The sequence below is a fragment of the Mya arenaria genome, chromosome 6, assembly GCF_026914265.1.
Source record: "Mya arenaria isolate MELC-2E11 chromosome 6, ASM2691426v1".
Taxonomy (NCBI): domain Eukaryota; kingdom Metazoa; phylum Mollusca; class Bivalvia; order Myida; family Myidae; genus Mya; species Mya arenaria.
The window spans coordinates 76,625,368-76,651,444 of NC_069127.1; the positions used below are offsets into that span (position 1 = coordinate 76,625,368).

The window sequence follows — 26,077 nt, forward strand, 5'->3', positions numbered from 1 at the left end:
TTTGAATGATCTTAAAAGCTACATCACCAGGAAAGACAGACCATAATACCGCATGGAAGCCGGTATTTAGTAAGATGATATCAAACGCATACTTGTTATGTGTCAAGGTCACTGTTGTCGTTCACACTTATGGTTACATCAAATGTCTTGCCCTTTCACTTTCAATCCAATATCATGTAAACATTACAGACACTATTTGAACGTAGGTGTTCGTGCCTTTGTACACACAGTTCCATCGAAAGCAGTTTCTAACAGTAACGAGACGGAAAGTCGCAAACGATGTAAGGAGGAAATTATAATATCAAACAAAAGTATGCAGAAGCCTATGTTATTATGTTATATTACATGGAATAAGTACGTATGCGCTCGTGCGTACACATAGTATACCGTTGAACTAATGAATCGGTTGTTCGTGAAAACTATTTTAGTAGTCTTATAACATTCCATTGAAAGATTACACATTTGATCATTTTCTTTATTTCAGACATTCAAATAATAATTCAAACAATACATTAAAATTTTATAATAAAATACAAAGTACCGTTCAACATTTAATAATAGCTCACTTAGTTCATTTCGCCATCTTTCGAAAGGTATATGTTCAGATTCGATTGAAGATTGGTTGCACTTTGGTCGGGTTTAAGGCGGAAAGTGGTCAGATCTCGACGTCTGATCACGTCGGTGAAAAGATGTCTGAAAACTTTCATATCCGCCTGTTAATATGATGATAATTCGACGTCTTTTGACGTTTCGTACAATAGTATGGTGGGTAGAGGGCCATCGAAGAAACTTTCATATACAAGTATATACATAAAAGGGCAGACTTTTTTAAACAAAAGAAATTTCACTACAGCTTTTAATTACAAACAAACGATACTTAGCAATACTAATTAATCTTTTAAACACGTGTTGCTCAATAAGATATAAAAAACGAACTATATAGAAAAATCGAAAATGGAAAATCGGAATATTGAAAAACATAATTGAACAACAAAACTACCGCAAGCGGACATCAACGGTCTTTGGTGTTGCTCAGTTGAATTAGGACAAAGGGCATATCTCGACATTTATGTAGGGAAAATAATGGGTTAAACATTCATATTGACTTTGCAAATATAAATGTAATTGTAATCCTAAGTTCCGTGTAAATATTTTAGGTTTGATTTGTGAAAACAAAATAAGTAAATATTGTATTTCAATTGTAATGCAATTGTATTCTGTTACAGAATTCATATGTCTGCTGAAGAAAATAAGACGCCAAGAAATCGTCGATGACACGGAACAAAGGCAATATGTATCAATTATGATGCCGCAGCTTCGAGAAATGATTAATCCTCGAGAAATAATGGCTCATCTCGTGAACCATGATCTCTTGATATCGGACGACAAGGAAGAAATAGAATGCGTGATGTCCAACAAAGGAGCCATTGAAGCTTCGGAATTATTATTAAAACGGATTTCAGGGAAACATCCGAATTGGTATATAATTCTTACAGAACTGCTTCTAAAGCATGGACACAAAGGCGCTGGGGATATGCTCCTAAATGGTTTTTGCAAAGGTAAGTTCTTTCAGAATTAGAGCTTTGATATCTACCAACGCATTGGATCATTTTATATTTTTTAAAAGTTGATAAAGCACCATTCCTAAGTCAATTTTGGTTACTTAAAGTTGAAATCACGCTTTAAACATACCTCTATTTAATTTGAGCTTTTAAAAACAGAACAGATAATTCCCGCAACGTATTTCCAAATAATTCATTTAATCAGCATGAAACATTTGAAAAATTCCCTTGCCTTGCGTTTGACTAGACATCATTCACGAAGCATTCAAAGAATAAAAGTTTAAACGATACGCTCATTGACAGTGAAATTGACCGTTCAATCTTTAATAAAATCAAGACGTATATAGGGGTCTCTCCTACATTTTATTTTGTACTTTAATTGTGATTTACATAGAACAGATGTATCATATTCGCTGTAAAATACGATACTGGTCATTCCCAGCCTCTATACTAGCAGTTTATTATATGCCTATCAAATTCCTTTTCCATATCCAATAGTGAAAATACAGCACGCCGTATTGAAAAATCCGTATCATGAAACTGTCTTTTTCTGATTCCGTATCACGCGAGTACCGTGTGTAATCTTGGAACTACTTTCCCGTTGCTAAAAATAGCGTGACAGAAATACTGGTAAAACCTGTCAACTTTTAAAAATATTTAAAGTTCTAACTTTACTCACGCTCCAGAACCATGTAAATATTCAGGAACATGGTTCTCATGTTCTTCAAAGAACCATGAGGATAAGCACGAAGCAGAGAACACTTCCAAACAGTGAACTAGTTGTTTGCCATTTCGAAGTTCATAAATTGTTGCATTCTCCATGCTTATTATTATAAAATATAAGCAGCTCGCCAATACAAAGAAGGAGGCGAATTCGCGTCATTGATAGAAATAGCGATTGACTCACGAACTTCCCTCAATTCTGCATATTATGATCGTCAATAAATCCCACGAATGATTACTTTGTTAAAAATGGCCGCGTTACGTCTACAGGAAATGACGATTAGATAACGTTAAATAAGTACCGTTTTTTTGTTGTTGTTTTTTTGTGCTGTGACATTTAATAATTGTTTTCATATTAGCAAATTGTTAATTTTGCTAAAACATAAAATATTTTGTTCTTAAGTGAATTCTGTAACTTCTGACTTCGTTTCGCTGTAGTAGTCTCCCTTGACTTCATTACACAAAACTGCGTAACACATTCGAATTCATACGCGCATTTGACAGATGGCGTTTAATTTAAATCAAGATGAAACCGAAAAATAAAAAGGAATAATTAAATAGGCAGGTATATTTATAATAAATTTAATATTACGATAAAACGCTTTTCTGGTTACCTGCATCACGTCTCGTTCGGTGAGTAAACATGTATCTGTCTCGACCTGCGGTCTCGACGGATACGTGTTTACACACCGAACTCGACGTGATACAGATCACCAGGAAAGCGTCCTATCATAATAACCCCTACTAATGTTTGCGATACAATGTATTTAGAACAATATCAATTGTATAACGTTCTGCGGTTTGTTTATTCTCTTTGGTTCAAATATGTTTCATCTGGCGACAGTAAAATCTTCAAAATAAATACACAGATTGGAATTTGGCTTTGCGATTGTTACCGGAGGTCTAGCTTGTGTTCGTATTATGGACGACGGGTCGCATAGGCAAAGCAACTGCAATTTATATGTATACTATATATCTTAACAAAATGCGTTTGCATCAAGAGTAAAGCATAGAGTGGCCAATATAGTTAACAAGAATACTGTTCTTTCGACGGCAAAATGCATAAATACAATTGACATAACAAATTGATACAAATGACAAAACAATGGGAGTGGTAAAATTATAATGATAATTAGGTTCTTAAAATATATACTTATGTATAACATATATCTAAATAATATGCGTTTTCATCAAGAGTCAAGCATAGAATGGCGGCACAGATCCACCCTATTCACGCTTGACCAACTGTAGTTTTAAGGTGATAAGGTACGAGGTAAAAAACTGTTAATGTTTTCATAATAAATGCCATTATATGAAATTAATATATTTCATGTATACATTTGTACAATATATAATTCTGATTTTTGATGTTAGAAAAATCAGGACCGCAACCTTGTTTTATGAAATCATTTTAACATCGCGCAACGATACTTGTTATGGCGTGACGTCACAAGAGTGGAATACGGCCGTATTGCACTGGAGTTGAATACGAACTACCGTTTTTTGCGACATGTATTGCGTGTGGATTTATGATGGGTATATAATAAATTGTGATATTTGCTCTGTCCAATTTGCTTTGTGTTTTGAATGTCTGTGATTTTAGTACGTTGTGTAACGCTCGTTTAAAGTTTGTACAGCCTTGACCTTGTGCTTTTAACAGGGTCATCGTTTAATGTTTGGCGACTGTCCTTGTCTCTGTAGTCTTCATTGTATTATACATACCAAACCATTTCCATAGTTACAGAACCTTCAACCACGGGACGATTTCTACCTCGTTCAGAGTCAGACTCAGCGTTAATGCGTACCGAGAAGAAATCAACAACAGCGGGAAAAAAAATGGGTAAGTTTTATATTTATATTTTATATTTATAACATTACCCAGCGTGTTAAAATTAAATTAAATTTGGAAGTTTCATTTTTTACATTTGATTTCTGGCATACCCGTCATTTCGTAATGTTACAATAGTTTGCTGAACGTTTTCGATACGATGGCTACATTATCTTTAAAATTTCTTTGTGATAGGCTTCACTGCAACACTGAAACATAACTAGTCCTATAATATCATAAAAAACCCATTGACAAGCCAAGAAGAACGGGAGTAGCAACCTCATATATGCTTTACAAAGCAGGGAAATTATGAAAATTCTCCATTCAAGGACCTACCAAGAACGTGTGTGTGCAATTGTTGTTGATGAGGCTCATATGGTGTCTGAGTACAGAATATCAAAATCAAGCACTCATGTTACAAATCTATGACCTCTTGGTCGGGATGCAGACATTCTTAACATCTGAGCCATCCAGACATTATTGATTATAAAGGAGAGCTTTATTGTTACTTTCACAAAAAGCATATAAAATTTTCTATATATCTTAAGTGTTCTCCTCTGAATCAAGTCCTAGACCTTTGATATTAAGCAATCAGCCTCATGAAATGTTCCTTTACAAAGATTGCTCAAATTATGTCCCTGTGTTGGGTTTTCTATAATTATTCTTGTCCACTTTGGCATTTTTATTAGGTTTTAGCGAAAGGTTTTTGCTTAATTCACTTGTTGGATAGCTCAGCTGGTAGAGCATCTCAGAACTATTTTGTATAAAAAATATTCTTGGGAGGTCCCAGGTTCGAATCCTGGTCCAACTCTGCCCATAAGTAAGGAATTCACAGTCTCCCAGTGAAACGAAGAATATTGACCAAATTTTAATTGCAAAAAAAACCCATCAAATAAATCAGTATTTGTTTATTTAATTTCAGATTCATACATGTCTGTCATATGTGACAAAGCATTTATTAAAACAAATGAAACAAAAATAAGAGACAGAAGCAATTTAATACCATGATAATGAAATAGTAGGAATTTGTATGAACACAAAGTTCTATGTAAATAAACCGAGATACATGACTATATATATATATTGTCTGATTGTAGCAAAAAGACATCTTATTAAATACTTCTGAAGTTTATGTTATTCACTTATTTGAAAAGAATACTGCTATTATCTTAGGAAATTTTCAGGGTCAAGTTTTATTTGTTTTTGAAAAAAATAATTTAACAGTTAACTAGAATGTTTTTGCAAAGAAAAAGAGAGACAGTTACATTACTTTGTGCAACAAACATACACTGTATATTATATTCAAATACAGAAATAAATAAATACAAAAAAAATATCATTACTGACATGCTTTTGATAGGGCTTCCGTTAAAGAAGACTGGAAGTATATTACTCCCTAGAAATGGGTTAACAATTTAAAAATTGAGTCTTTGGAAGTACAAAAACTTCCACAAATTTGAAGAAAACTTTTTCAAAATATCTAAACATTTTGTCAATATAACTTATATGGTCACAATTCAAATTAGTTTAACTGTTTGGTCACAATTTTAATCAGTTTAACATTTAAAGTGAAATTAATTATTAAAATATAAATCTGTGAATATAGAGTTGCAAATGATTTGATTTTTAATAATCTTGTTAAAAAATAATTGAAAAGATATTGCAATAAACTTCCACATTTTAGAGTAAAACTTCCAAAATTGATTGACAGGAAGTTCATACTAGCAGTTTAAATTTTTTAATGGTTTGAGTTTCCCGTTACAATTATGTATATGGAGATTTTGGAAGCTTTGGGATATTGCTACCAATATGTTTCCCATGACCTCAAAGAGAAACAGTATACCGGTGAAGCTATACCAGAAAACCGTATTTTTGCACAGTATCATACAGACTACACTCAAGACATGAAAAGACACATCGTGAATAACTTACAAGGAAAACACCTAAACTGCGACTTGTTATGGCAACAGTTGCACTTGGAATGGGGCTAAATGCTCCGTCTGTTACCCGTATAATTCATTGCAGACCTCCAACAACACTTGAGGAGTATTTACAAGAAATGGGACGGGCAGGCCGTAAGGGTCAGCAAGTAGAAGCTATTCTTTATTACAACAACAGTGATATTTCAAAATCAAGAAAAGGGATGAGTCAGAGCATGATCAGTTACTGTAAGAATGAGCAAACTTGTCTGAGACTTCAATTAGTTTCAACATTATTAAGTGCTGTTTTCTAAGTGCTAATTTCAAAAGGGTTTTCTCAAGAGGCCAACTAGAATAAACGTATCACCATGATGCACAAAAACTATTTGTAAAAACTGATTCAAAATGTGAAAAGTTAATTTTCCATGATTAAAAAGTCAAGTCTACTAACATGAATTTTGTTGTATGAAAACAATTTATCTTTATAACCTTACGCATTGTTGAATAACAAAATAAAACATATGCCATAACCTATTTGAAAAAAATCTTCAGCAATTATTTTATTTATCTTCATTTTACTCATCTTCATTGTTATTGACAGGCAAATCTCGGAGCAGTCGCTTGACAGTAATCTCAATTATATATATCAAGCCTGCTTTGTCAAAAGCAAATGGTGACCTTGGGACTTTCTGTCGTAACTGACGATCATGGTGACGTGTCCAAATATCTAACATATTTATTTTCCCAAGCAGAATCTGTATGTCATTCGCCGTTAACTTAGCCTTGTGAGAACTTTTTACAGCCTTTCATTTGATCATACTCTCAAAGTTTTCCGTTATTGGAAACATTTCTGGTGCTGCTTTAGTGATTGCAACTATCGATTTCTCAGTTTTGTTTTATTTAATAATTTGACTTCATTTTCCTTTTGAATATCTGCAGCCTTGTTTTTACCAGGCCTACCTTTTTGATTTACAAAAGATCCTGCTTGTACCTTGGGTGACATATATGGAGACAATGTATGCTCTGTCTTAAGGATGTAATCTATGCATTCTGTTAGATATTTGGACAACCTTGAATGACTGTAAAAAAATGGAATCATGTTTTTAAGAACAATACTGATCCGTTTAACATCACCCTCACGAATTGCATCTTTCATTTGTACAATGATGAAAAATCTTTGAAGAAAATTCTTGACATAATTCAATAGATCATCATTCTTTTCAACCGTTTTCAACATAACATTTATCTCGTCACAACAACTAAGTCACAGGCATTTATGTTCAGTGGAATGTTAACATGTTCCCCATCAGTAACATTTGCTGTATACTAATAGCATTGCAGTGTTTCATGTTCCTGGATAGTGACTTCAACCTCACGACTGTCCTCTTGTTCCTGAAAAGTAACAAATTGATCCGAATCATTAGCTTACAAAAGGCTAATCTAATCATCTGAGTGAAAATTTGAACTTCATGAAATAATAAAAGAAGAATTTTATATCAAACATTGCCAATTTTCACACCAAATGTGATTTAGGCTAATTGTTGCCTTAATTAGCCAGATTTGGTAGATACATTGTATTACAACATAGAAATAATATATTAAGTTTAAATTTTCACTCATAACTTAATGTACACCATAGTTGACCATATTTTGAAATCTGTTTAATTTTTAAAAATACATTGGAATTGAGTCATACTATCTGACTTTAGAAATGCATATAAAGAGAGACAATAACTACAAACTCAATGGAACATACATTTGTAATTAATTGTTCATACACAGGGTTGATGCCATTTGATTAGAGCCATAGCCCTCTTAAATGTCTTTATGTATTCTTTGTAAACACTGACCATTCCCTGGACATCAAATGGAATATAAAGATCAGTAAGTATCTCCTCCATTACTGTATTGAAGACCTTCATTTTATTCACATTTGTCCAGTTTGATAGCCCTTCAGTGATGCTGTTGTGCTTGGGACTGTCTGTGATTGTAGCCATGTTGAAATGGTACATTATGTATGACTGGAAGTAACTCAGCCCACACGTTACAACAAAGTCTTCTTGTGCCTGAAATGAGATCATCTCATTCTTTGTACATTATAAATAAATACACTGACTTGCGCTTCAACAAATATTTGCTATCCAATGAACGTATATGGCTGGCACACTTTCATTTCACATTGATGACGGGTGGTTTAATCCTAGCCTAGGTTCATGTGAGTCCAGTGGATGTTCAGTATTGATCACCAAGCTTAACCTAAGCTTAACCTAAGAGTCTCCAATCCAGTATTCAGGCATAACCCAATTTATCTTGCACAATATTCTGACAAAGAACAACCCAGCATAACTAATGAAACATTGTTTACATTCATTGGTAACCAAATACTAGATCAAAACTTGTTAACTAGCAAAGTGATGTCCCTAGCCAGATTTTATTTTGGACATTTGTTAAATGTGTAAGCCTACAAATTGATTTGATTTTGTTTACCTTATAGCGACTTTTCACATTTCCGTTGACATTGATCCTCTGGATCTGAATTTTCATGTTACCCAATGTACCTTCGTCGCGTCCACACTGGAGGTTCAGGAACTTTTTCGCCATTTTCTTGAAAAAGAAATACATGTAGTTAAATACTGGGTAGCAAATTCATTTATGACAAGAGCTGCAAAAAAAGGCCAACATACAGATTGGCTATAAACAGCACTCATTTGCAAATTGATTTGAATTTTCATAAATTGCAAATGTGAATTTGTTTCATAATTTTTTTCACCTACGAGTATGTGACTTTGTTTCATAAGGGAACTATATCACAGAATGTGATAAATACCCCTTCACACCCATTCTCAGTCGGGCTTACAAAGCACAACTGACTCAGGTTAGGTAGTTGCTGTGCCCTTAACCTTGAAGGTATGGTTGCTGATCTCATGTCCAACAATTCCTCATAATATGGTAGTAACTTATGCCAAATTATTATAAAATCTAATCATTAATGACAAAGATAGGAGGGGCCAGACTTACAGATGCAAGTGACAGTGGTCATGATTTGTATTCACTTTGTGTTGCAGGGGAAAGATATGAAGTTTTATGTATATAAGTTGTACCATTTGTTCTTTGGTTCACTAATAATAAACATGTATTCACATGTCTTGACAATATAAATTCATTACAAGTTTAGGTACCATGTCACTGACAAGATAATTGTCTTTTAAATGACACATTTTAGTACATGAAAAATGAAGACTATAATTTTATGCATTTAGAAACAACCAAGCTATTATCAATAAACACTAATGCACATATGTAAGCATAAAGAAAAAAAGTATAACTTCTATTGAATAATATATAATCACTATGAAAATGTACCTCTAAGAAGTCTTGGGGAGTATGAAAGAGCTCCACAATGATAGGGTGCAGATGGTCAAAACGCTAAGTTGCTGTATAGGCACCTGCACGCAGTGCCTTGGCCTCCTGCAGCCGGACACGTTTCAGCTGGTCACCCCCAAATGGTACCTTCAACTCGTCTAAATCTCCAACTGAAATGAATTTATTAAAATCCTCCGTCGATGTAAACAAAGAGTATCAGTGGAAATCGTGTTATTTTTTGTATGCTCAGCGATGGGGAAGAAATAAAAAAAGAACAACTCTGAAGGGGAGCAAAATAATTCCTATTGCATTACATATTTTTTTTATATAAGTTGGTCAATTTAAGTATACCAATACTTCATCTTTAAAAAAAAATTAAGTAAGTAAGTTAATTAAACTAAAATGCTTTGGTGTTCAATAACGGAACTTTAAGCTTGGGTTTAATGTATGTAATCACTTTGAAATAACATTTAGATCAGACATACACTGTAATTGTGACCTTATTTTTATATTTTCCAATAGATGATATCATAATATATATAAAATGTACTTTATAGTTCAAATTGAATGAGATACACTTTCTAAAACAATCAGATTTAAGGTGTCAGACCGATAAATATGCCTGGTGACCTAACCCCATATTTTCTAATCCTTTGAGTTTGTTGTGTAGAGGAAAGATATCTTACCTGTTTGCACACCAAAATGTTAGAAATTTACATTAAAGGGACTGTACACCAGATTGGCACCAACGAATCTCAGGACAATTATCTAATATAATGTGATATCATAATTGTAAAATAAGTACCAAAATATAAAAATAATGTGTCGGAGACCGGGTTCGAACCCGCCAAAATTGCAGTCCAGCGTCGTATCCACTGAGCTATGACGGTTTACTCTATTGGGTGACATAATTAAGCTATACACCTACCTCGGTAATATCACGTGATAACACCGACAAGCCAATCACGCATAAGGAATGAATTCTACCTGGTAGACATACCCAGTAATCTTTTTTAAAGAAAAAATACGAAATAACTGCTAAACTTAAATAAATTGTGGTACTTCAGTTAGTAAGTTTCAACGCATTGTACACATCGATGCCAAGTTAATGTCAGTTTTAGACAATTTTCTTCGCTATTTTATCATACGGAGTACAGCCCCTTTAAAGAATTGCAAAACAAAAGTTATGTTATGAATCCAATTTGAGTTGAAACTCTAATAAATACATATTTTATGGCGCCAACCGCGGTCAATATTGGGGCTAAACACCCGTCAAAATTTAAATTATTATAAAGTAACCTGAAAGCTAGGTTTTTGTCAGTCTGATACCTTAAGCAGAAATAAGAATTCATATTACTCTGATATTTACCTCTTCCAGCTTTTGTATACCATCTGTTGATTGAGCCAGAACATTCATCCATAATCTTGACGCAATCTGAATATGTCGTCTCAATGTTCAGAGACACTGGAAGAATGAAAATGTCAGACCTTTTCTTCATCTCTTCATCTAGAGGGTGTGGAATATGTGCTGGGATGAGACAAGACATCCATTTGAAACCATCAAGCTTCTGGAGTTCACACCCAAGGAGTATTTTAAGGCTCTTTTTGTAGTATTGTTGTTCCTCATCATTCGGCAAAAAGCATCGAGCTTGTACTGCCTCAACATTAGGAGTAACCTTACTTAAATGGTCTAAGTTTACTCGGTCAAGGGTAAAGTCTGTAGCGAAAAAATGATAGTCCTTGTTCCTACTGGTTACATCCATTCTCATGTCAATAGTATTGACTCTTATATCAAGGTTGTCACCATTTAATTTTCCATCATGTCCTTCTTCGATTGCGCTGATGATAGAATTTTCTGACTTATGGCCAAAATCCTGGATAAGTTTTCTCTTCGACTCTTTACTCAACGTGAGGTGTACTTTATTGAGATGCGTCAGAAGCTTAAACGACAAGAAAAATGTTCATTTACCAAATAATAAAACATTGATATTTTATTTTACAAACTTTTTTTTATCTTAGTTAACAACTATTTCCACAGGTTAATCTTGTTACTTTGAATTGATAATTTGACATTTAATCAATCAAGTTAAAGCTTTCTTCTTCATCTAAAATTCCTGAAACATTCTTACGTTACCAAAGGCAAAAAATAATTTGGTTAGGGTTACATCCTTTTCAAGAGGAGGAAGGGTAGGTAGGCATTTCTTTTTTTTTGTTTTGCTTTATATTAGAACATAACTTTCATCATTAGAGGATGATGATAAAGTAATCTTCTGTATAAAGCGTTAGATTTTAAATGTACGTACTAATAAAACCTTCAAGATGCACTCTTATTCCCAAATAAGATGTACCAAAGATAATTTAATTGTCAAAATATAAAAAAGGAGGTATAAATATCGAAAACAATGGATTTCATGAAGGTGTTTAATTTGAAAGAAAGGTGCAGAAATCACGGTATTTCTGACTGATGAGATGATTACTAAAAATGGACCCACCAGTCATATATATATAAGTCTGTTTACACTATTAAATACACAGTCATATATAAATATATATATATATATATATATATATATATATATATATATATATATATATATATGTATGTATAAATATATATATATAAGTCCGTTTTCACTATGAAATACACTAAAAACACAGTTTCAATCTTGTTATCAGTAATTAATATTTTTCATAAACGATTATTTATAAAGTAAATAAGGGTTAATTATTTTATATGAAATACAAGTTAGGGACTGACTTTAAAAACAGTAGGGTCAGCGCCTATTTTGTAAGTAGGGTCAGGTCACACGAACCAAATGCATTTTGTTTTTGGCCAAACCTGCCTTTTTACTGTACGGGAATGTGGCAGGGGAGTTTTGCTGACAAAATGGAATTTCAATTGCACACAGTATTACTTCTTCATATGATAATATCAAATTTATGTTTTGTTGTGACATATTTAATTCATACAATTTATCTTGGTATATTTACATAGAACTTGGTGTTTATACTAAGACCTTCTATTTCATTATCATGGTATTAAATTGCTTCAGTCTCTTATTTGTTTTTAATTTTTTAACTTACTGCTCTGTCACATATGAGAAACATGTATGAATCTGCAATGAAATAAATAAATACTTATTCATTTCATGTGTTTTGTAAAATTAAAACTTGGTCAATGTTCTTGGTTTCACTGAAAGACTGTGTGAATTTCTTACTCATCGGCAGTGTTGGACCAGGATTCGAACCTGGCACCTGCTCATGAACATTTTTATATAAACAGTTCTTCTGAGATGCTCTACCAGCTGAGCTATCCAACAAGTGAAATAAGCCAAAAATGGTTCTCTAATATGAAAGCATATTGCTAAAAGAATAATCCTTCAATCATAGCATTTTTTGTCAGATGTTTAATTTTTTTGGATGTCTTTATAAAGAGTAGGATAATTTTAGCACGAAATTCGGGAAAATACATACATTTTAAGGTGTGGAAGGGTGCCGAATTAGACACATAATCTTAGAAAGAAAGCTTAGAAACAGTAATATACATACAAATATATGATTCACATTTATTTAAATTCTTATTTTAAATTAACATTCAATAACCCGCTCTTGAACGAATATCAAATAGAAAGTAAAATGGCAGGGATGAAACAAGCTAAAAACAATTGAACTTACTTACCCAAATTGATGTAACGTTGTCATTGTTCTTGAGGGCACAATCAACTTTAAATAACAAATAACAGAAACGTTGACAAAGAACAGTATTATAACAGAAACAAGGATTTAGGCAATTCAGGCAAAACAGGCAAATGTATTATCTCTTAAGGGCACACAAAGTTGATGGTTTTGGCTAAAAGATTTCCAAAGTTTACTTGTAAGAAAAATCAGCTATGAATAAAGTATAAAGAAATGGAGCTCATTTTTTTTTTGATGTGATGAACACAATATCTAAAATTATGCTTTATTCAACAGTCAATATGATCAGTGTAAAAAAAGTACTAATTTCTCCTAAAGGCCATCAATAATCCATTCATGCACAAGATATTTATAAAACTGTTTAAATATTATAATATTTATTGGTTATTGGCCTTTAAGAATGCAATAAACTTATAACAATAAAGTATGAACATTTTTAAGCGAAGTCATTCAGGAAACCGCAAATAGGTTATATTAAGGTTGGCTTAATATGAGTGTTTAAAATGCAAATATCTAGTAACATTAAGTTTTTATTAAAGGCATAATTTGAGCTATGCGTTTGAATCTTTTATGAAGACCAATAAAGCTCAATGCACTTCCATACTTTAGATAAAAAGTAACAGCTTTTAAAATATTCAAATCATAAACATTAACAAGGCTTTATAACTAGTCAACAAGGACAAACACCTGCATTTCATTGTGTAGGCTTACCTTGTTGTCTGAATTGTATTATATACACACTGTAGTCAGCCGTCGCTGTAAACCAGACACTTGTTTGTTTCGACAGTGCAGAATCATACCATATATTGTTGCTGCAGTGGCTATCATCGCCTCTTCAGATATTTTTTTACCCAATGCTGTAAAAATACATTGAGCAAGAAAAGGAAAACTCTTGCACATCTCCAGAACTGTGTCCAGGAAGAAAGTATCCTCACTTAAACTGTCCTTTTTGAAAAGAAAACTCTTCATTCCAGAAAAATAGCTCAGCTGAGAGTCTAGTTCTTGCATATGACTGTCTTTAATGTAACTTATTTTTCATTAGACTTTTTAATTCTGTTTCCTTCTCTAATGTATCTAGAAAACAGTGAATATCTGTTGTTTTTGTCTTCATATATGCATGTTCTTCAAACAACATGCTCCTTTTTGCTGTTGGGGCAGTGGCACTACTGCTTTTGCTTTTATCTCTGTCATCGCCAACAATAAGTTCATTAGCCTAGGAAATATATATGATACAAATGTCTTTGATCTTGCTTGTTACTATATATTAAAAATATAAATAAATAATAAAAAATATATATTCCGGGAACAATTTCAAGACCCAAATGCTCATTTTTTATTCTTTGATGATATGTGACCCATATGAGATATTTTTATAAACTCATAATATATAAATAAATGTATGTGATGTATGCCGTCATACATCATGTATGCCGTACATAAACATAAAAATTATTCTTCAAAATAACTTTTCCATTTAAAAGAGGTATCATTATAAGGTAATCAATTTTTCTCTGCATAGGAATGGTCCTGTAACAGTATGCTCCGTCTTGCTTTTGGTGCAGTGGCACTCTTGCTTCTGAATTGATCTGTTCCATCTAAAACATTATACATTTTTTCAGATAAAAGTTGAAAATTAAAATGTTGCTTATACTTCTACAGTTTATTTTATCAGCCAGGTAGGTCAAACCTTAAGCAATCTGTGACAACTGACAAGTAAACACATCACATAAATTTAAAATCATAACATTTCAAAACTATTCCAGAATTGTATACTCTTTAATATATTGAAAGTTAGGATGTCTCAGAAATGGTGTCTACATCCTAGGTTGAATTCCTAATTGTGGGTAATTTTTGTTCTCCTTCTCACATGGACACCAAGTACTAGCTCCACCCAGAATATCAATTCCAGAGTGATTAATTTCAGTTGTCTTCATATACACTATGTTCAAATATATGCATGTTCTGTATATTCTAATACTAGAAAAATACTACAAATATAGCAGTATGTTACTGGTTTGATCTTTATTAAGCCAAGTGGACAGATTAATTCACTGTTGTTTTGTTTCAAATCATACCTGAGAGTTTCAGTTTCTCGACAGAGAGGGTAATACTTTCAGCAGCGCTTGGACCCTAGACAGTGTTTGCAGAGTCTCAACTGGTGTATTGGCACATCTTTTAGCTCTGCAAGATTCTGTAGTCACTCTTTCAACATGTGCTATGGCATTCCCCCTGTTATGAGAAAAAATTCACAAATTTGAATGAAATGTTTGACAGGGCATTGTAAACACTCAATTTTATTACATTTATAATTATATTAGCACCAAATGTAGGCAGAGATCAATTGACACTTCATGCATTCTGATCACAGGGATGACAACTTGAACCTACTCCAAACATTGTAAGTCAAATATTTTCAAACCGTTGCAAGAAATTAATTTTTTTGTATCTCTATGCCAGTGTTGGAACTTTTTGGTACCTGAAAAACGGGAACTCGTGATAGTGCTAACAATCTTAACTTCAAAGACTCTGCTCAAAATATGGTATAATCCTTCATTAATATATTTTGCCACAAGGGGCAGAAGCAAACTATTTTATGTTTTGCCCATATCACCATGGACATATTAACCATGGTTTGGTTTATTGACTATATGCATACACATTATATTATACTAATAAATTACAACTACAGTAATGACATTTCTTATATTTCACTGCAACGAGTCTGCCATGAGTTATAAAATCCTTAAAAGACTCGTTGGTAGTGGACTAACTGCCCCTGTATAAGCCTAATGCACTGGTCAGTCAATTGTAAAATGGGACGTGACTTTACCTTTCAGATGGTCTAGCAGTGCCGAGCGAGTGCGGTAGTATTGTTTTCACACCATAACAGTGTGTAATGGGCCGTACACAGGGGTGCGGGGGCATCTGGGGTAACAATTGACTGGTGCATAACTTTTCATGATTTCAGCAATAATATAGCTCACTGGGAACATATCTCATCTTAGTTAAAACACAAAGCTGATAAAGTACATTTTACCTGTACGTTGTCAACTTGTCGCATAGTTTCATACAGGACTTGCAAAGGAAGAGCTTGTCCATAATGTTTGTAATTGGTTTCGCAACCAAGAATTCAACTTCTGAATGCACATGAATATTAGCTGCTCTTTTATTTGTCATGCAAAAGAGTCGTTTATCTGAAACTAAGCATAAAGTGCAGACAGACACTTATTTTGTTGGCGTCGCCGCCATTTTGATTTGATGAGTTCCGAATGAGCAGTGGCAAGGAAGTGTTTTGTTGAAATGTGTTTTTACTTATTCGGCTGAGAAATATAAAGTATTCCAGCCAAATGGTTTGTAGGGTCATTTTAAGAATAGATTCTTATCAAACTGTCCCGAAGTCTATCGACCCAAGCCGTAGTTATTGAAATTAACGTCAAAATTGTCCGATGGAAAATCAAGAAATATATGAAGAATGGTCATTGATGATGTTTTAAAGCAAACAAAACACATTTAAAGGGTTGTTTCCTAATTGTGCTCCTATAAACAGGGTTTATATCTGAATGATCAATTATTAGGCTGGTCCCTAAGGTTTTCATTGTATTGTTGCTATTTAAATTTCTTTTTACTCGGTTTTTGAAATGAACTCTAGTTAATATCATTCTCACCCAATTTGTGATGTTTTTTTTTTTACTTTTCAGACTGCTAGTCACAGCTAATCCAATAACATTTTTATCTTAAATGAATGCATTTTCACAAACGAAGTCAGATGGCAAAACTTATGTATTATACGGGAAAGATGTCTTTGACCATGGCTTTCTGATGACAATTTCCCCAGTGAAAAAATATTACCCTCGGACCAACGCCCTCTTACAATTATTATTCCCTCTAGGGCAGTTTTCAACCAAACGCCATGATCAGCTTTATTTTAATTGTATGAATACTCTCACACCTTTCTTAACATTTATTAATACAAGACAGATCAAAGCCCTTTTATTTAAAATATCATCTGATATACAGTTATATGAAATATAGATTCATTGTTATACAGAATATGTTTTCTTGGAATAAATTATCTACACATTATTAAAGATGCACTTATACACCCAAATAAGATTAACCACAATTAATACATTTGTTTGAAAATACCAAAAGGGATGAACAAATGTAATAAAAACAATGGTTCTTTTGAAGGATTTGAAGGATACCGAGTTTAATTTGAAAGAAAGGTGCAGAAAACACGGTATTTCTACCTAACGAGACGACAGTAGATCACAGTAAATCTTTTATTTTTTTTATTTCAAAACTTCCGCTTCCGGTGTCAACAACCTGTATTTTTCCCTCGCACTTCAAAACATGTAAAAACCTCAACTTAACCCTCTTCCCGATGCAAACGTGAAGCAGCAAACTTTTCTAATGGGTAAAGGCATTAAATCCCACTCAAAACAACACCCAGGCTTAGACTCTGAACATTCAGACAGACAAACAAGGAGAAATCGAAGCCAGAAAAGAAAAGTTATCTCCCCTGGATTTTATGAAAATCAGAAAACAACTAAGGCAAAGGAAAAGCCAAGCATATATCAATGAACATCTCACCTCATTCAGGGGTGAACTTGCCTTCCAATGCAGACTCCTGAAAAAGAATCCCAAATCCCCTGTACTTGACACTTGGACCTATGATGGTAACATCTACATCAAAACAGAGGTGAAAGGCAACATGATCAGAGTCAACACCCACAATGACCTGGTTCAGTTTGGTTATAACCCAAACCAATCTATAAACTGAGAAGTGCCAGTGTTGGTCCTTCAGACATGAAGTGCAACCATTTGAGTCTTAATTAATCTTAAAGTGTTATGTCATTTGTCAATATTAATTTCTGCATTAGAAAGCGTGCAGATTTGTATACATATTAAAGGCACATTCTAATTCGTACTGCTCGATTAGAGTCGTGGCTAGTCAAGCGGTAAATAATACCATTGACTGATGAATTATACTAATCGAATATTCTTATTTTATCTACCTCATTTTTGATTTGGTTGCAATACTACGGTATCAAACATATACACGATCAGATTATTTTGAATGTTATAAAAGACACTTTTTTGCAATTACATGTAAACTTAGAATACCAGCTACATACATTGAGCACAACTTTTATTCTCACCATACGCTTAAATATGAAATTACACTTACCCTAACACTTCTTTTAAACAGGGAACTCATCACATTTATTTTCTTGTAAAATGTATTCTTACTTCTATTCACTAACTTACCTTTCACTCTATTCTTTCTTCTTTCTATCCCATGGCGGTACTAGTCAGACGGTTTGTGGATACCCCTCATTCCTAGCACCGTTTGATCCTGGAATCACTTTTATCCATGTCTATTGAATTAGGTACATTTCGAATGAGGGTAGGTTTGTTCTGTTACTATCAATCTCGTGCTAAGGGAATCAAATGCCTCACTCACTTTGAACTTATTTGCTGGCTAGCAATGCTCCTACTCTGTTCTGGAGACGTTCATGAAAATCCTGGCCCTGCACATTCTCTATCCTCTTCCTCTGAAATCCCAGTTGACGTTACTGGATGTCTTAATGTCGTCCACTATAATGTTCAAAGCTTCAGTAGTAAAAAGGATATCTTGTTCGCTGACTTACGCAACTTTGACATACTAGCCTTCACCGAAACATGGCTCTCTTCTAATTCAGTAACCTCCGATTTGATATTTCCGAACTTCCATGTTCCGTACAGAAGAGATAGACTATCCGATGCACATGGGGGTATTATTGTATATATTAAGTCAGATGTTTTTGTATTAGAAAGACATGACCTCGAAATAAATGACCTTGAATGTATTTGGCTTGAACTGCGAATTAAAAATAGACGCATTCTACTTGGAACATTCTATAGATCTCCTAACTCCAATCCATATGTCCTTGAATGTATTACCAACTCAATTTCATTGGCTGTTGATACAGGTATCAAAGACATTCTTATCACAGGGGATTTTAACCTAGATATGAATAAACCCTCAACCCGTCAAAAGATTGATTCTATCTGTCAACAGTTCAACTTGACCCAAGTAATTCGAGACCCTACCCATTTTACCGAATCCTCTGAGTCTCTTATTGACCTATTTCTCGTTTCTTCAAAAGATATTGTTCTCGACTGTGGAGTAGGTGAACCATTCCTCGAACAGTTAGTCCGATATCATTGTCCAGTCTATTGCGTCCTACGCTTCGATAAAACTGTCGGTTCATCATTTAAACGAAAGGTCTGGAAATTCGTTCAAGGTGATTATGCCAAACTAAGGAACCTTATCTCTAATTTTGACTGGCAGTCCTGTGTGCACACAGATATCAATATATATACCGATAATTTCACTAACCACTTCATGACTATGTGTGAGACATGCATACCTACTAAGACTGTTGTAATTCGCAATAGGGACCCCCCCTTGGTTTCACAACGAAATCCGAAAATCTCTTCGACAAAGACGGCGCGCTTATAGAACGGCGAAACGTATAAATTCCAAACACCAATGGTGTATATACAACCAAATACGAAATCGCGTTACCAACCTTGTTCGAACTGCCAAGCAGTCACATTATGACAAACTAGCTACACGACTTAAGGAAAAAAACATTGCCACCTCCGATTTTTGGAAAACCATAAAGAACTTCGCTATCTCAACAATTTCATCTAAAGAAATCCCTCCACTTAGCAATAACGGTACTATCTACGAATCAGATACGGACAAAGCGAACCTATTAAATAACTTCTTCCAATCCCAGACTCTATTAAATATACCAAACAGGCCCCTCCCTTCCTCCACTGACAGTGATAATCCAAAACTTCAAGACTTTGTTATTTCACTTCAAGATGTAATCGATTCAATAATGGCTCTTAAAACCGGCAAAGCAACTGGACCAGACTTAATAAATAGCTATGTACTGCGCGAAGTAGCAATTGAAATTTCTTACCCACTTCGTGATCTTTTTAATACCTCACTTCGTCTCGGTAAAGTACCATGTAAGTGGAAGTTGGCTCATGTCTGTGCTATTTATAAGAAGTCTGACCCTCAAGATGTTGGAAATTATCGACCAATTTCACTTTTAAGTGTTGTCAGTAAGGTTCTTGAAAGAATTTTGCATAAGTACATGTTTAATTTCTTGCGTCAACACGACCGTCTATCATCATTTCAATCTGGTTTTGTTCCTAAAGACTCCACTGTCAACCAGCTCGTATCGATCTATCATTCTTTTTGCCTCGCTCTAGATGAAGGTAAAAAAGTAAGAGCAGTATTTTGTGATATTTCGAAAGCCTTTGATCGAGTATGGCATGACGGTCTTATCCATAAACTTAGTGAAAGTGGCATTACCGGTTCTTTATTGTTATGGCTTCGTGATTATCTCAGTGAACGTAAACAACGTGTTGTTCTTTCTGGTTCTATGTCTGATACAGTTACAATATCAGCTGGAGTTCCTCAAGGCTCAATTCTTGGGCCGCTGCTCTTTCTTATCTACATTAACGACATTGTTGATGATATACAATCACATATTCGACTCTTCGCAGATGATACAACCTTATATATAATTGTCGAAGACCCCGTGTCTGCTGCACAGCAACTTACTAATGACCTAGACAAAATTCATATGTGGGCTGAGAAATGGCTTGTTACATTCAATCCTGCAAAAACCAAATCGCTATTATTCACTAGAAAGTCTAATAGGCATATGCACCCCTCAATATTCATGAATAATACAGAAATATCTGAAGTTACAACTCATAAACACTTGGGCGTCACACTTTCTAGCACCTGCTCCTGGCACGATCATATTCAATCCGTCAAACAGAAGGCTTGGCAGCGAATTCACTTCATGCGATCATTCAAATACGTTCTTGATCGTAAATCGCTTGAGGTTCTGTATTTTACATTCATTAGGCCTTTGTTGGAATATGGCGATGTTGTCTGGAATAATCTGACGCAAGCTGACGAGGATGACTTAGAAAAAGTCCAACATGAGGCGGCCAGAATTATATCCGGTGCAACTCGTTTAGTATCTTTGACAAATCTTTATGTTGAAACTGGAATCGAGCCACTCAAAGAAAGGCGACGTAAACATAAACTTATCCTATTTTACAAGATGTTTCACTCTCTTGCACCAGCATATCTAACTACTCTGATTCCAACAAGAGTTGGCGACACTACTTCGTATAACCTTCGAAATGCAGCTAACCTTCGAAACATTTCATGCAAATCACAGTTGTTGACGAGTTCATTTCTGCCATCAACTATATCCGCATGGAACGCACTCCCGGAAGAAGTTCGTACATCGCCATCCGTGCCCTCTTTCAAATACAAACTTAATAAGAACAAAAAACAAGTTCCTGACTTCTACTACGAAGGTGACCGCAAATCTTGTGTCAATCACGCGAGGTTGCGTATGCACTGCAGCAACCTTAACGAGCATCTATTCTCAAAAAATATTGTCAACAGCCCTAATTGTCAATGCGGTGAAATTGAGGACACTTTCCACTTTTTCTTCACCTGTCCATTGTATAACGTCCAACGAAATTATCTCATTGTTCAGTTATCCACCGTTGGTCATTTTTCTCTTCCACTATTACTCTTTGGATCGAAGGAAGCTTCATATCAAACGAACAAACTTATCTTTGACCACGTCCAGAACTATATACGCCAATCTAAACGTTTTTGAGTGCAAGCTCCAACAAACCTTATCCCGATCCCGATCTGACCAGTCCCTGTATCACCTTGCTTATCACACCTTCCTTTTCTTCAACCTTTATCCTTTCTTGCTTCTAACTAATTGATTACAAACTAAAACAACTTGTTTTTACACAGCACAGTTTGCACCATTCGACTATAAGATTATATTTATTCGAGTCACTGCAACTTGCGCACCAGCCTAGCAGCGTGAATGACATACAGAAGAGAGACATAGTATAAGCCTCAAGGCTTTCTTCTCAATTCTGTGTACACTATTGTTTTGTGCATAATTTACATGTTCTTCTCTTTCAATGCATTACGTATTTGGTCTTTGTGAATTTGGATTATGCTCAAATTTGTTAAACTAAACTAATTGTAAATATTATATCGAAATAAATATTGTTTAAACCAAATCTTTTAGCACTCAGAAATCATTTAATATTTCTGCGTGTTCAGCTAGTAAATACACGGTTTTGATCTTGTTATCAATAATTGATATTTTCCATAAATGCATTATTTGGTAAGTTGTTAAAGGTTTATCACTCAAATTGTTTGTTATTCATGTGTATATATTGATTTTGAATAAGAGTATCACTTTAATGTCCGTGTAATTTACCGCAAGTAAACCAGAAAGTCCTGCCGTAGGATAGAGAGTTCAACAGTCAAAGCCGTTTTCTTAAAAAAAGGCTGTACTATCTGTTGAACAAACAATAGTCCGAGGGAAAATAAACTGTTGAAATAAAAACTAACATTTTACACAATAAAAATATAAACAATTAATTACATAGCTATTATTTTGATCATAGGAATGTTTTGGTATAAATGGTGTTAGAAAAGACGCCGTAGTAGTTAAAACATCCACATGTCACTTAAACGCATCGTCAACAATTGTCATTTTACTAGCATATAATTTGTGAAGAGTACAATGTGTTGAAAATCAAACGAATGCTGCCAAACTCATATTTTAATAGGAGTACGAAAAATAAACGTATACATTTGGACGAAGTATTGTTAGAACGTGTGTAAAAATACAGTATCTAGACAAAATGAGACATTACCGGTTTTTTTAGGATTATTGAATAATAGTAACTATATATGGCTACTTAAAAAGTTAATGCATTTGTAGGGAGTCTTTGATGTTTTGTGACGTTTCCCTTTTGCTTTTTCGTTTTTTTAGGATTTAGGATTAAATAATGTCTGTTTGGTCATTTACCCTGTGGACCTCACAAAATTTGATTACCCCAGGCTTTTTCCAGTAGTTAAATACTGCTGAGTGATTTACCATCGCTCTAATTGTATTAATAACTGGGAGTAAACATTTTAATACCATTAAATTTCACCATTTTATAGATAAACGACACACAATACATTCAGAAGAAGAAGAAGAAGTAAAAGAAGAAGAGGGTGAACGGATATACACGGATATTGACGTAGCTGAACTTGATGTAAGTTTAACAGTATTCTCTTAAGTTATGGCGGGATAAATGATCAACTTTTGGTGGCGTGGAGGTTTCGTCGTCTAAAATCCCGTGTATCTTACTCAAAACACGCTTTTTGCGATTTAAACGAGAATCAAGCCATCGCCAAGCAGGCCAGAAAGACACACTTAACAATGGATGGGTGAAATAACACATCGTAAAATGGCCAAGTTTTATGAATGCGCAAAAACCTTTTTGGACAAAACGAAAATTGAACGATTGATATAAATTGGTTAAGAGTGTCCCCTGGCCTGTTATTTGCGCCGCTGTGAAGTATGCGTCTCTTTAAAACGAGAATTGGTTTTGCAAATGGTAAGAACTGTATTATTACTTAAATGTAATTTCTTTTCATGATTTTTATGTTATTTATTCGCTATTTTATTTTTCCGTATTGCATGGAAAACATATTCATATATCGCATTATCCCACTGATGTATCATATTTATATTTAACTACTGTCTATACACAAGAAACTATTACGGATATAGTAATTACATACAAAATGGAGGGAGATTTGTATTTGTCTCCGCCGATTGCTCAACGTAGTATTTCCGAATGCATATGATTATCGATCTTGATTTGTTTTCGCCTCGAAGACTCAACGTTTGACCATTAGTTCATATAGCCACTTCTCGCAGTTTCGATGACAATTCTATCCAACAAAATGACTGAATGTGCTGTGAATGCAACTCAGATTCCTTCTTACAGGAGGGGCGTAATCTGGTTGCATGTTTAGAGAAATATTCACACTAGCACATAGTGAGGCGGACCTCTCAACTATAACACTAAGCGAACTTTCATACGTGTTAAAGTTCATTTAGAGTCGGCACTTGTATGGTATGTAGAGCCGATTTATATACCGTCGGTGTAATTGGAGTTGTATAACCCCTACCCTATGTCCAACCGGTGTCTCCTTTATGTAAAAATATGTGCTCCTGAAATTTCTACTGCTACCACAGACTGGAAACCGTAGAGTGAAAAAACAAAATTTGCTCTGAATCCCGCACTGCCATTTCCAGTGACTCCCCCTAACACAAACCTGCTCTGTTTATCCCCATCCCTCACACCCTCTTACTGAGCATGCAGTCTTCAATTCTTTAGCTATTTTCAGTTTACTTTTAATACGTTCCTCACAGTTTGTTTAGATCGGGCGTGAGTTTCATGTACTTTTTTGGAATGTCCCTTAGAATTAATTACGTACTATTGCGTTCCCAGGACTAAGTTTCCTGGCTACGACTTCCTAACGCGTTCACACAACTTAGTATATCGTTGACACCACATACTACCTTGTGCCAACGACATAATTATCTTTTGGCCCAAACATAACTCATTCATGACCAGGAGATAACTTTGTCGTTGGAACGATTAAGAAAGTAGTGGCCATGACATAACTAAGTCATGGGAACGAGAGCGTAAGTCGTGGCCACGAGATAAAAAAATAACTCTTGTCACCTCTATGCCATTGAATGTTTAGTTAACTATTTGTTGGAACATATGCTTTAAAGAACGCAAGAAATAAGGTTCTTACCTAAACAAACGCCGAGATTAAGTCGTAAACGTTTAAGTTGACTCTAAACTGTATTTTCATATTCAGAAAACCCGACAATTTATTTACGGTTCGATTACATATTTTCGGAAAGTTGATTCGAAATGTCCTAAAAGGATGAAGTATGAACATCGATTAAACTACTTTCAATCTCTTTAAGAAAATTTTTTGTGCTGCTCATTTTTATAAGTACAAATGACGCTTTGTGTTGATCTTTATCATAGTAATAATGAGTGTAATGGATACATTTGGGAGTCAAATGCTCATTCACATTCCATTGTACTGGCTTAGAACAACGTGAATTCAAAGAGACATTCAAGTATAAGGAAAATTATTGTGGGTATATCCATGTTCTCATATTAAAAGATGAAGCATCGTTATCCCTTTTTAATAACAACGTTTACCTGTTTGTTTGTTTTCTGTTGCGAAAACGGTTACGTCATTTTCAACCATATTACTAGTGTACTGTTTCTTGTTGCAGCAGAAAACAATTTCTTAATTTGTACGGTTATGACTGTCCGCCCTACTGAAAATAAATCTAGTTATTTCTTAAAAAATAAGAGAAGAAGACACTTACAATAATCCGATATATTAACAAAGCCCTTTTTGTTTTCCAGAGGCTTGAGGCAAACATATATTCAAATAAACCTGTGCTGATGAGGAAAATGCGCGATGAGGTAATTTATTTAAATATTAATGTATAAAGAATGATCACAAAGTGGTTGAATTTTACCGCGAGGTCTTACGCTGTGACTTACTCTATTCAGCGTTTACTTAATTTAATTTTTAATTTGATGATATATTTCAATTAATAAAGTTCAGCTTGAACAGTTGTCTCAAACTGAAGTACTGCATATCTTAAGGTTTTCTATGAAACTATACTCAATTATTGCAAATAAAGAACTAATTTTCAAAATTTATATTGCTATAAAATTTATATATTTAAATCCAGTTTTTTTACGTGGTGGCAGAGATCATTCCTATCGTCAAGGAGGATCACCTCGTAGGTGATTGGCGTTGTGAGTCACGATTGGTGATTAGAACACTCGGGTCAAGTTTAAAACTTTCAGTTTTATAGACTTGTTTTCATCTAGCTTTTGGGCTGCAATATAACTACTTAAAATTTGCCAAGGGGTTAACAAGCTCTTGAGAAGTTCATAACATGTACTACTCGAGGTTGTACAAAACCCAATATTGCACTTTGTCCGATATGTATTGTGCATATCTACCTCGA

General features: G+C 34.2%; 2 pseudogenes; one reads left to right on the forward strand and one right to left on the reverse strand.

The window, feature by feature from the left end:
* Positions 1-1,345: 1,345 nt before the first annotated feature.
* On the forward strand, positions 1,346-6,346 carry LOC128238057 (uncharacterized; annotated as a pseudogene).
* A 560-nt stretch (positions 6,347-6,906) lies between these two features.
* Positions 6,907-16,016, reverse strand: LOC128238058 (uncharacterized; annotated as a pseudogene).
* Positions 16,017-26,077: the final 10,061 nt, after the last annotated feature.